Source organism: Ochlerotatus camptorhynchus, unplaced genomic scaffold, assembly GCF_037179485.1.
Source record: "Ochlerotatus camptorhynchus isolate MF236.1 unplaced genomic scaffold, CSIRO-AGI_Acam_v1.1 ptg000312l, whole genome shotgun sequence".
Lineage (NCBI taxonomy): Eukaryota > Metazoa > Arthropoda > Insecta > Diptera > Culicidae > Ochlerotatus > Ochlerotatus camptorhynchus.
This window is the reverse complement of record NW_027040800.1, coordinates 291,329-305,450: the sequence shown is the minus strand read 5'-3', so window position 1 is coordinate 305,450 and position 14,122 is coordinate 291,329. Positions and strand designations below refer to the sequence as shown.

At 39.8% G+C, this 14,122-nt stretch overlaps 1 pseudogene; it reads right to left on the bottom strand.

The window, feature by feature from the left end:
• Nucleotides 1-763: 763 nt before the first annotated feature.
• Nucleotides 764-3,988, bottom strand: LOC135707436 (uncharacterized; annotated as a pseudogene).
• Nucleotides 3,989-14,122: the final 10,134 nt, after the last annotated feature.

Here is a 14,122-nt window from a genome sequence, read left to right as displayed (position 1 = left end):
ACAATGTGTACTCCCATACAGAAATCGCAGACGTAGTTCTACGTCAAAAGTAAAATGAATTTTAGCTCCGTGAAGCTTCCGCATTTGAGCCTTGACAAATAAATGAATCTAAAAGAAAAACATCAAAATAGTGATATCTTGCGTCAAAACAAATCGATTAACGTTCCCCATTCTAGTCCAAATTCTAGTACTACACTATGTTTGTTTTGATTCGCTATGAAAGCTTGACAGATAAAATGAGGGGTTCGTGGATTTTCCTATGTTTCGAGGGGTGTATCGATTAGCTTGGGACCGAAGAAAGTACCAGAGCTGAGTCAAAAAGTTGAGCACGTTTCTTCGGGACATTCTGGTCTTAGAGTTATCTCTATTGTAATACCATACATACTGCCGTATTCTAAAGGAACTATCTACCTACCCTCTCTTAAAGACCATTCTCTAGCTAATAAATTATCACACTAAAGCTTCATGTTAGATAGCATTTCCAACCAACTATGAAAATCGCAAACTTCGCGAATGAAGTAACACAAAAACATTTTGAATGCCGTTACTTTACGGGGATTAGCTGTGGGCTAACATCAAAGCGTCTCTACGAATCATTACAGCAAGATATACCGGATTTTGAAGGACTGGACAAAGAGAAAACCTTGATATTGGCACTGCGTAAATTACGATTGAACGAACTATTTTGTACTCTTGGAAAAATATTTATGTTTAGTTTTTAGCAGGATCTGGCCAGTTTCATTCCGTTCAATGAAGGAATCCTTCAGCTGTAGTAAAGTCGCAACCATATCTGAACGATTTCGAGCTGAAACGGGCACTTCACCTCAACCGCTATTATACCGTGACAATCACAAAGAAAGGTAGCATCCGGTGATGCTCCCATGAACGGATGCTCTTCATAAATCACCAGTCCTGATTTTATTTTCCGCCAATTTTGGTGCAAATGTTGAACTGCGTTAAACAGCTGATCAACAGCTCTCTCCTCATGTTTCTTTCCATATTTGGTCACTGCTGTAGATAATGTTATCTCACTAGGATAATACAGTCTCTTAATCAGATATACGAATGGTCGTGCCAACTGAGTGCTACACACGTCTTTTAAATTGGATGCTGTGATACGTCCACTCCTGAATACATTCCACCACTTGGAGTCTCTTTGTTCAGCAGTTAAGTCATTGATTCGTTTCAGCATTGCCGGATCACTTGGAAATTTTGCGATGTACTCGAATGCACGTTCTCTCAATTCACCAATCGATTGCGTGTTTAACGGGTCATTGAGTAAATGAAGGTTGTAGTCATCCAGCTCTAAAATTTTTCTCATACGAGCAATTCGCACAGCAATAACAGTAACATTTAAGCCATCCGCCTTGAGCACGCTTAAGAGGTTTCGACATCTGGATTGGTAACTGCTTAAAATGTGTGTTTTTTATGCGCCTGCCTGAGGGTGACCCCGGCGTAGTGGTTAGAATCCATACCTCTCACCAGGGTTGCGACCTATCACAATCACGATCGCCAAACGGCTGATGGTAGTAACGCTTTGTACATCCCTATCAATGTGCTCGTCGAAGCTCACTCCATGACCATCGATCAAGTTGACGAAAGAAGTAAAAAGCAGCTGGTGAATGTCGTCTTCTTTTGTGATCCATCACCGATCTGGTCATTCCCGACAATCACGACACTCATCTGTGCTCGTTTTGAAGCAGTTGCTTCTTTGCTTGCTTATTTGACTGTGTTGGTGAGTGAGCCCAACAGCTTCCGTTTCATGTTGCCTGCTTTGTTTGTAACTCACACAGTCGCGCCTGCCGAGACGAACTTGGAATGCGTAGGCTTTGTTTTCATTTTCTTCTGTCGTTTCGCTTTTTCTCATGATCGTACTGCAGAAGTCTTCACTGTTTTCGTTGTGCTTTTCGTCATCAGCAGCGAGTGTAACGTTTTGCTGGTCAGCAGCGACCATTACTGGTGATTGTTGTTTGCCATGGCTGCGTGACAAAACGATCTGTCAGCGATAGTCGGTTGATGCAAAGACGAGTGTCACGTGAGTGTCATGATATTTTGCATCACTGCCTCTCACGCCAAAGTCACGAGTTCAAATATCACCCCCCCAGAAGTCACGAATGACCCAAGAGCGTGAAAGGGACTATAAAAAAAAAATGCGCCTGCCGAAGTCGCTATCACGCACCTTTTTATATAAGTTGTCGCTTATACTTGCCGGAGGTTTTCTCCAGTATGCCCGCAAATCTGTAACCGACAACTGGAAATTTAGAAGCAAATAAAAATCATATAATATCATAAACATATCTCAACGCTAAGCTTATCAAACTTGGATTATATCGAGCTGAACATAGCATTAGGTCCTAAGTAACATCGACAGATTCTCTTCATCGACTTTCTCTTTGCATGACCACGGCCATGTAAAGACATTCCCATTTATTTTCAGCTCACAGATCGATAGAATAAGCTTTTAAGTAGCATCTAATACGTCAACCACATCAAGAAACGGTTATGTGCTCAAATTATAAACGAAAGAGAAAGCCGATGAAGAGAATCGATCAATGTTACTTAGGACCTAATGCAATGTTCAGCGTGATATGAGAAGTAATTACCAAGGAAGCAACAACGACCTATTTACCTTTATTTCGAGGACGGATGTTCGAATTCCTTCAAGGGCAAATAAGGTAGCTCCTATGTGACTGCATGTTTCTAGAAGCCCGATAGCGCAGTTGCAGTGTGCTGCAAGGATCTTGCCATGCTCATCAATCAAAATCCAAGGATTAAGAGGCTTTTCGTTAAGCGCGAACGAATGCCGAACAACTCCGTGTACCACATATATATCTAGACTAACATTTGAAAAGGACGTAACTCCAAAATGTAAACAAACCAGATTTGGCCACATATAGAGAACAGTTCACAAGTTTCTTCTTACATGGTGTATTTTCATCTTTCAACTCTCTGATGCATCTGGTTGTTACGCCTTACACTAGAACTACGAATTATATTGTTTTAATATACCAAAAGTACTGATTCTGTAGTATCTAGTCACGCCCGATTCATTTGAAATGTATCCGATTGATATTTCACGTTTAAACAAGTAACAAAAAGAAGACCAAAAAGCTCCGGGCGTAATTCCAGTCTCACACATTTTTTTTTTTTTATTAATTTATTTGATAAGGCTCAAACGAATTAACTTTACAGAGCCGAGGATTCTTGGTCACTTTACAATACATCTTAAAACTATAGTCAAAAGGTACAACACAATAAACACTTTATCTTCCGCTATCCAAAAAGCCTCCTCCATCAGAACTGGAGCCGCTTCCAGTAGTTTCATTGTATGGCAAATTGTTGTACGCCAACGAGGGTCAGAGCGCGTCAATTGCAACAATGGACGCAAAACGTGGTCAGCACTCACACACTCATCACGAAACGGTTGCTTTCCAAAGTCGACGACGCATCGACCGAAAGAACTGCTGATGAAGAACAATGAGGAGGACCACACAATGGTTGCTGCCGAGAAAACAGACGATCGCATAGCACACATCGAGAGTGGCCTGCTTTTGTCGACAGCCGAGTGAACACTGTCTCACACAATTTGCGAACGAAGAACCAAGGCGGAACAACAAGGGTGTATTTCCACGGCGTATCACCAGTGTTGGCAGTTCAAAGGATGGAAGATCCAGAGGGGTAACATCATGTAATAAATTATCAGGGCGTATGATGTTTTATTCTCAATTTCACGACAAAGAAATCCTTTTTTTTTTAGTTTTTAGTGATGCATGATGATAGATTACTCTATTAACTATATGTCAAGCTTATAAAGTCATCCACAAAATGGAAAGTCGGATTAATTTTTTGGTCATTAAAATTCGGAAGCGATTTTTTCGTTATGGTCATTTTGGAGTTGCGCCCTTTTCAAATGTTAGTCTAGATATTGCGCTCTTCGTCCAGAAACACTCTTGACCCATCCGTTTTTATAGCAAAAAATCGCATCCATTCCTTTTCCACAATTTTTTAGTTCACCAGTACACGGGTTGGGATCCAAAACCAGAAACTGGTAGATGTTGGCGAATGTTATCATTAATGGCACTTCTTGCGGTGTCGTTTGTAATGTTGACGGATCGATATCGTAGAACATTTACAATTTTCGAAGATATCTTTGTGCTGCAGCTTCACAATCCTTGAAATCTGCTTGCTTACCATTTTTCTGAAGTGGACTTGACAGCGATTTGTTTTTTTTTTTTTTTCCACTAGTAGAACATATGTAGTAGTGAAATCGCTTACTAATACTAAAGGGGGCAGCGAAGTCTATTCGTTTTTCGACTAACTCTACAAGGGGCTTTTCAAAGGATTCCGGTCAGAAGCCTATCAAGAGCGTTGTTATTGCTTATTTACAGATGCAATATTTCTTCGACTCTTTGACCTGGTTGAATTGTATTAAGCTATGTAAATTAAATGTAATGTTGTGCAAATAATTCGAAGATTAAAAGATTACGTTGAATAGGTGTAAAACTACAATTGTGTCTGTGATATTGTTCACTGTGCTTTTAGTAAGCTAACTTATGATTACATTTTGAAATATTCTATTGATAGATAATAACGTTTACATAAAAAAAACGAGGGGGACGAAAGTAATCTGTTCTATATTTCTTTTAACGAATTTCAATAAAATTTGCTTAATTTCCTCGATTTTGTTTTAGATAAATTCGATTCGTTATAAATAATCGCACGCCTTTGGATATTATACGATTTCATCCACTATTCATCGATAACCTTGAATGTGTTAGAATTATCGAGCATTATGCTGACATTATTTTTAGTGTGTAGCGTGATGTGAACTATCACTTCTTGAGCACCTACTTTCGTGATTGTTTCAAACCCTTCCAGCTTCAAGTTCCAACTCTGGAAGCAACGAAAATATCTGCACGGAGGGTTGGTGACCTAATTGAATACCGGCATTGATGGCCAAACGTGACCAAACCGTCAATCCTAATGTTCACTGGATGCCAGGGTTGTCCAAACCGTAGTGCGTGATCTCAAAACACGTATACTTAAGGTAAAGATGAATTCACTGCCAAAAAGCTCACTCCTCCAAATGAACAATGCTGGCTGTTAGAGGAAACATTCCTCTACCCGTTGGTTTCATTAATGTTTCTGAGTGACCTTTTATTTGCACGAAATCAACGGCTAAAGTAATTGTTTACAAATGCAATTACTCCCCTTTGAAATGATCACACAGTTTCTCTTTTTTTTATATTTCTAGATAGAGCTGGAATTGAGGCGTAACAGCTTTTGTAAATCAATTTTACAGTTAGTATGGTTTGACGTATCGATGTCCTTCTTTACCTCTTGAAATCACTTAAATGGGGTAAATTTTTGATGATCGAGTTCCACATATGTTATGTGATGTTGGTCACATTGCTTGTTCAATATCTTCACAAAAATCTAGATTTCATCTAAATAACCTTAGACCCAAATTTGATACTGTTGTCTATAACATGCCACAAACACCAACACACTATTTTTTAACTTGAATTAAAATCGTTACAGTCACCAGAGTGGGACGGCAATGCACGCCGCCGGTGTCAACGGCATCACGCCGCGACACCGCCGGCGTCGAGACTAAAACAGCAGCTCAACCGCCGATGAAATGACCGGTGCACAGGTCTAACTCATGTCGTTTTCGTTTTTGCGGTGTAGCTACACCGGTGCTACACTGCTGTACACCGAAATATTTTAGGGTGTAGATATTGAATGCACCTTTGTTTACAAACAAATGATGTTGAGCTGTCAAAGACTCGCGCTTATTCCTGCTTACACTACACCAGTGCTACACCGCAAAAACGAAAACGACATCAGACATGACTAACCCTTGAGAACTGCTAAATATTGTGTGTCGAACATTAGCAACATGTCCCGGTACCAGAATATGCATTGAAGCTATTTAACACATCACAAAACAGGCACTGTGCGCCGGTAGGTGGATTAATTTGTTTTGTTTTTTGTTTTACAAGAGCGAAGCTTGCTGTGGTCGGGCATATAAAGTTTCGCTGCGTGTGTTTATTATGGCTTTCGGGATGTGGGGCATGTACCTGAGGATGGATTAAATTTCTGCAAGGATATTATGCCGCTATTTATTTTGTTGTTTAGTATTAATTTATTTGCAGCAGCCGTCATTTATGAATTAAAATAAAATATCAGCAAGGTTGTCTTAACTCACTACGCTATAAAATATGTTTCTATTTCTGAATTATTAGCAATTAGATGATATGTTGTACTTGGTAAGTTAAAAGAAAATTCGAGCAGGACACGGTGCGTACACAGTTCGAAAAAGAAGTGTGAATTTCTGTTTAGTATGATGCACATAAATGGAGCGTCACATATCATATAAGTTTACATTATATATCATGTATAGTTCTGAGACATTTCATGCAATGTAGCAAATATTGTATACAAAAGCCCATGGTTGTAAACAACATTGTATACAAGTTGCTCGGTTTCGTGAAATGAAATACAAGTTTACGTGAATGAATGTTTACATCACTATTAAAATTCAGATTTTTTATCAGTGTATGGATGGACGTTTCTCAATTTCTGGAATAACCTTCACTTAAGTTATAGGAATAACCTCTCTAATGTTCTGGGAAGAACTACCTGAAGTCGAGGGAAAAATTTTATAGGGTTCTACTTAGCTCGAAAAAGTAGTGTAAATTTCTGTTTAGTATGATGCACATAAATGGAGCGTCACATATCATATAAGTTCACATTATATATCATGTAAAGTTTAAAGACATTCCATGCAATGTAGCAAATATTGTATATAAAAGCCCATTGTTGTAAACAACAAATCATAGGACATAACCGTATTTCAACACGTGGTCCCAAATAGTTAAAAGTTAGCAGATGATCGTACAATTTATCATATAGCACTAAGAGTTCGACGAACAATATGTTCTTCAGCTTATTCAATTTCGACAAATTCTGGGGGGAGTGAGGTCTGTCCCCCTATACACTTAGAAAAATTCATGTGAATTTAGGTGGTTTGAGAGTGACAAATACGAGCGTCAATTTTGACATAAATATGAGTCATAAATGACGCGAAATATAGCTTAATCAAACGTACTTTTCGTTGAGCAACGAACTTTTCAGTCTCGGAGCACTTAATATTACATGTCCTGTTTGTTTACGTCTCATCTTTTATGTTAAAGATGGATTCCATCACGTGTAAAATTAGTTATTTCTAAGTGTGTAGACCAATGTCGATACTTCATCGTCTTGACCAGTCATGTCAATTTATATCCTCAAATCCATATTCATGCATGATCTGTCATAGCTGGTCTAAATAGCAGCAATAGTATGTGTATCACGTACCTGCAGTTTACTCAGATAATCCAATCACATTTGAAACTTAATAATATTCCAAAAAAACAAGATTTCCCAAAAACACAGTATCAACTGAAACACAAATCCACTTAAACTACTGATATGACGCAATGCGCATTAGCCTCATCTAATCTCATTAGCGGAATCAAGAGCATTAGTCAAATTTTAAATAGGCCTGTAAGAAGATTCAGATCTCAGCAAACGTGAATAAATTCAGGATTTCCGGATTGTTGCCGCACAATTCCCAGCCTTGCCGAAAGCTGCAGCCAATCCAAACTATCCGTCACCCAGTACAGCAAGGTGCCAAGAACGCTCTTCAGCATGCAAACACCCGGCAACAATTGATCCGATGAAGAACGGCTCTCATCTCCATTAATCCTCTGGTACTAATTGCACTCGAAGGGCGGTAGCTCAACTTGGCTCCTGCACGCTCGATGGCTTATGTAGCCGCCGTTAAAACCGATTTAGCCTCAATCATGAGAGTAGCTCGTTCAGAGACTGCCCACCGTGGTGCCGTGGCGTGGCTGGAGTTGTTCCGTTAGTTTGTGTTTCTGCCAAATCCGATCGATTCATAAACCATCCAATGTACCCAGCGGCGCAAGGATTGAAAATTATACAATATTTTCCGGTTCCGGTCATACCGGCTGATTGCGGTCGCTAGGCAGCAGCCAGAATCCCATTAAGATAGCACCGAGAAGATAAAAGCAGATTATCATCATGATCGCAAATTATACCCGACGATTTTTCCCCCGATGAGGGAATTGACTCCGGCCACGGAGAACTGCCGATTGGAGGGGTTGAGGAGGGGGGGGGGGAGTGCATTTTTCAAACTATTATTTATCCCTCTTTACAGCGAACAAGCGTAAAATGATCCTGAGACCGCGTCGTCCTCGTCGTCGGTCGATGAGCTGCCGAAGGGTTTGTGATTCACAAACCGAACAATGGCAACGGAACGAGGCTCTATAACTGGCGTTAGGACTACCGCACACAATCAGCACATAACTGCAACCAGAGCTGGCCTAAATAGTGCTGTGAAGCAGGAGCAATGGCAGCCAACACAATTGTGCATAAAGCTCGCTGGATGCTGGAATCATTGGCGGCCATCAAGTGCAACGAGCTGTAGGTATTGGATTTCGGAATGCGACCACGGCTTCGGTGCTGCTGTTCTCGTTTTAGGGCTATAGGTGGAATTTTGGGCAATTTTCTGAGAACAACAACGGAGGCGAGATGGTCATTGTGATAACACTGCGGCGGATGGCATGAGTGCACCTCTAGGAATGACAACAGCAGGATAGCACGATGGCGGCAGAGAGAATCGGCGTTTGAGCGTGTGTGTGTGTGTGTGATGGGGTTTCGATTTGGATGCTATAAATTAAACTAAATCCGTTCCCGGCGATGGATGATGTTGTTGGGCTTTGTGACGTTCGCTTCCTGATGGTAAGTCAATTTCAATTCCTGGAATTCAGCCTTCCAGCAGCAGTGTGAGTTTGTTTGTATGCATGTGCGTGTTTCCGGTGATGAGCGACATTGTTTGACCAGGAATGCCAATGTTCGAGCTTCGATAAGTGCCCCCCACACGACAGAAGTTTCGTCAATATTTCCATCAATATTGGTCATGTCAATATTTTCTATGGGTCATCAACAGCGCAAGAGGGGGCCAGAGGGGGCCATCACCTCCCCAAATGATTTGTGATTCATACCTCATGCTCCTCATGCTAGACCTTTACTGTTGTTTTATACACATTAAAAAAAAATCAAAATTCCATAAACACACACCTTTCTTGTGATGTATCAGCAAGTTGAACAAAAACATCTAAGTTCTCTGAGACAGCCGCCGTGGGAAGTCATGAAGTGTTTGAAAAATTGTAATTATAAGTTTAAATGCATTCACTCAAAACGATCTTGGAGGAATTAAAAATGATGATTTTATTTTTAAACTACAACAAGCTACAGGGGGTGCTAAGAGAATTTAATTTAAATTCGATTTGTTTTATTTTTACTTTGATGATTCTCATGAAACTGCAAGGCGTTTTTTGATTAAATTTTATGTATTTTTTTTACTTCGATCTGGATGCGGTTAGAATGTTTCATGAAATTAGAATAGTTAGTTTACAACTGGGGGCGCTAGGAGTCTCTATTTTAATTTTATTTCATACTTGGATTATACCAGTGTAACTGGAAGGCGTTTGTAATGTTTGATGAAATTTAAATACTTGATTCATATGCAACAGGGGGTTCTGATGCACTAGAGTTCTTTAATTGAATTTGATTTTAAATATTTTTTTCTTTGATGATATGCATGCTTCTGGAAGGCGTTTTGATTTGTTCATTAAATTTAAATGGTTTGCATTATGGGTCACAATGATACTAATGCAAATTGAAGGTGTTTGTGATGTTTGAGGAATTTTGCTTTTAATTTCCTTGAAGCAAAAGGGGTACTAGGGGTCTTTAGTTAAATTTTATTTTATTTTTTAGTTTTTGTTTCCTGAAATTGGAATTGTTGGTTTGTAACAGGGGGCGGTGCTAGGGGTCTTTAATTGAATTTATTTTTTGTTTATTTTGATGATGAGCATGCTGGTGAAGGGCTTTTGAAAAATGGGGAAATTGAATGAGTGGTTTCAAATTTCTCTGATGCAACCCCCTGTGCTAGGGGCCTTTAATTGAATTTTGTAATATTTTTTATACTTTGGTGGTGATACTTATGCAACTATTGTTGATTAAATTGAAAATTATGGTTTAAATGTTCCTGAAGCAACAAGGGGCGCTAGGGGTCTTAAAATGAATTTGATTTGATTTTTTAGCTTTTGTTTCCTGCAATTGTAATTATAGATTTGCAAGAGAAGGCGCTAGGAATCTTCGTTTAACTTCTTTTTGATACCTTCATGATACTTATAAAACTGAAAAGCGTTTGTTATGTTTGATGAAATTTGAACTGCAGGTTTAATGTCACTGAAGTGGCAGGGGGTGCAAGTAGTCTTTAGTTGAATTTTATTTTATTGTTTACTTTTCGTTTCCTGAAATTGGAACTGTTGGTTTGTAACAGGGGTCGCTAGGATTTTTTTCATAATTGGATACTGATGCAATTGGAAAACTTTTGAATTACGAAATTGTAATTGTTGGATTTAATGTCACTGAAGTAACAGAGGTAGGAGTCTTTAATTGAATTAAATTTTTTGTGTTTATTTCGATGATGACATGCTCGTGGAGGGGAAATTAGATGTGTGGTTTCAAATATCTCTGCTGCAATGTCTCTGAAGCAACAGGGGGCGCAAATGATCTTTAATTGAATTTGATTTAATTTTTTATTATTGGTATCCTAAAATTGTAATAATTGGTTTGTAACAGGGTGCGTTATGAGTCTCTATTAAAATTCTTTTTCGGATCTTGATGATACTTATGCAACTGAAAGGTGCTTGTATCGTCTGATAAAATTGGAAATGCTGGTTTTAATGTCACTGAAGCAACAGGGCCGCTAGAGGGTCTTTAATAGAATTTGATATTTTTACCTTGATGATATGCATGCTTCTGCAGGGCGTTAAGATTGTTTCCAGAATTCAGCATTGTTGATTCGCAACAGGGGGTACAAGGAATCTTTGTTTGAGTTTTATATCATACTTTGATGATACATATGTTACTGAAAAGCATTTGTAATGTTTGATGAAATTGTAATTGTAATGATATGCATGTTTCTGGAGGGTGTTTGAAAAATGAGAAAATTGTAAAGACCGGCGCACAATAGCTGCGTTTTCGGGTTTTTTGACAGTTAATGCATGGGTTAGCTGTCAAAAAACCTGAAAACGCCGACCTTAACTACTGGTATTAATGTCACTGAAGCAACAGGGCCGCAAGTGGTCTTTAGTGGAATTTGATTTTATTTTTTAGTTTTTGTTTCCTGAAACTTGAATTGTTGGTTTGTAACAGGAGGTGCTAGGGATATTTATTTGAATTTTATTTCATACTTGGATGAAGAATTGTAAAACTCTTGTAATGGATGACGAAATTATAATTGTTGAATTTAATGTGACTGAAGCAACAGAGGGCGCTAGGGGTTATTAGTTTAATTTGATTTTTTTTTACTTTGATGCATGCTTTAGGAGGGTGCTTTAAAAATGAGGATATTGAATGTGTGGTATCAAATATCTCTGATGCAACAGGGGGCCACGAGCTACAAAATGGTGAGTGAGAATCTGGAAGAAGCGATTGTTGAGAATTGCTAGAAACCAGCAATACTGGCAACCCGGACATGTTCCACAGCAATGAATAGTAGCTTCCCGTACTCTCCCACGGTGATCGTTATCAGTTTTCCTTATCACTATCTAGGGCGCAAACTAGATGAGGATAGGACTGATCGTACACGATCGGTATTTCTCTCGATCTTCATATTCACCACTGACCCTAGGTATCGTTTCTATATACCAGGGCACAGTTAGTTAGCTATCGATCGTGCCCCAAATAGCAGCAAATAAACAGTTTTTTTTGCAATCGAACTCCGTCGGTGAATAAAGTGTTCATTTTTCTATATTTTCAACGCGAGTGTTCATTTATTCAAGAACTAATTTTTCAAGTGTCCGAAATAAGGGTCTCCTCCACGGTACTGGTAAGAACATTTTGGTCCTTCGAACCGGATATTGGGACTGGTGGACCGTTGGACTGGATAATCCCGATAAATCGGACCAAGAAGTGGACAATAGTAACTCGTGGTGAACGTATTGTGGACAATAGAAATGGCGTCGGTATCAGCCATCGTGAACGTTATTGAAATGGCAGTTAGAAGAAACTGGAGGAGCGAATCAGGGATCAAGACTGCAAGGAAGGACGGATTTAAAGGATTGATTTGGCAGGCAAAAGGGAAGTAAAATTCGCATGAAATTCAGTGATCTGTGGTGACATCATGCATACGATGCACGCCGATTGAAAATGGGTTTAGAGTGGAAATAAAATGGTATTGAAAATGCCAATCAGTTAATTTTCAATTGCATGCGATTTTCTTCTGGGAATCTTAGCCTTGTGTCCTTTAGATTGACGGTCTTGGTTTCTGCTGGCGTTCACTTTTGGCTTGTTGTTCGCTCGGTTGGTTCCCCTGCTGCAGTCAACATTGTTCGAATAGTCTGTCTCTGTCACCCGTGGGACGTAGAGGAATCGCGAATCGTGGATTATAAAGTTTACAGTTGATAGTGGATAGTGACAATAGTGAAGCAAAGTGAACTTGAAATTATTGCAATACTTCAGACAAATAACTTTGACTGGACTAGTGTACATTATAAACATTATAACGGGGGGTGCTAACTGATAAACTGTTGGAGAGTGAATTTTGGAAAATGGCTAGTGAACTGAAAGATCTTCGACGGCAAGAACGGCAGCTTAAAAACACTTTCGATGGTGTAAGAAAATTCATCGATCGATACAAGAAGGAGAGGCACTTTAGTCAGATCAGTACCAGACTGGAGATGTTAGAAGCAACGATGAAGAAATTCTACACGATTCGGAGACAGATCAATCAAATTTCGGATGAAATGGATGAGGAAGAGGTAGCCGAGTCAAAAGAAGGTTCAGCTGAATGGACCGCTCGTTTGGAAGCGCTTGCTGAACGACGCACCCAGCAAAGCGAGGAATTAATCCAGCAAACTGAGGACAACTATTGTGAGTTGAAGTCATCATTGCAGTCCCTCCAGGATGAGATGACCCCCGGATCGTCTTCTGGAAACCCTCCAGTAGTTTCAAACCAGAATGCACCTACATCAACGGTGAAACTACCAGAATTGCGTTTGCCAAACTTCAGTGGTCGCCTTCGGAAATGGGTCACATTTCGTGACATGTTTCAAAGCTTGATCCATCGAAATCGTCAGTTAACTGACATGGACAAGTTTAGTTATTTGCGATCTTCACTTATAGGCGAAGCATTGCAAGAGATCGGGTCACTGGAGATGACGTCTGCAAATTATTCGATTGCCTGGGATCTCCTGCAAAAGCGCTATGAAAATAAAAAAAAAATCATAGTCAAGGCACATCTCGATGCCCTCTTCGCTGTTGAACCGATGAAACGAGAGAGTTACGAAGCGTTGAATCATCTCATCAGCGAATACGACAGGAATCTACAGATGATGGAAAAAATCGGAGAAGATACTACAAAATGGAGCACAATACTGGTGCACATGGTGTGTTCAAGGCTCGACTCCATTACCCTTCGCCATTGGGAATCACATCATTGTTCCAAGGAGGTGCCCAAGTACGACGATTTGCTGTCTTTCTTAAGAAATCAATGTTCTGTGCTTCAATCAATAGCTCCAGAGAAACACACCACCTTCGAGACGCGAAAACCGCATTCAGCATTCAAGTGTCATAAATTCCTGAAACTGAAAGTGTCTGAGCGATATGAGAAGGTGAAGAAATGTGGACTGTGCTTAAATTGTTTTTCTTCTTCGCACCTGGTTCGGTTTTGCACCAAGGGTGTCTGTCGACATTGTCAGCGAAAGCACCATGCACATGGGATCAATAAACGGTGGAGCAGCTGCTATATCGTCACAGAATGGTTCCTCCGTCCCACTAGAACAGAATCGAACACAGAAATCGAACAACCAACAAACACAGCCACACGCTCAGAATCAAACCACACCAAATCAAAACACAGGACCTTCCACAAGCTCATTCCCTATCGCAAGCACAAATCCACACCCACCACCCATCACAGATCGTACTCCCTCACGCCAAGTCCTGTTGTCCACCGCCTTGGTGCGCATAACTGATCAAT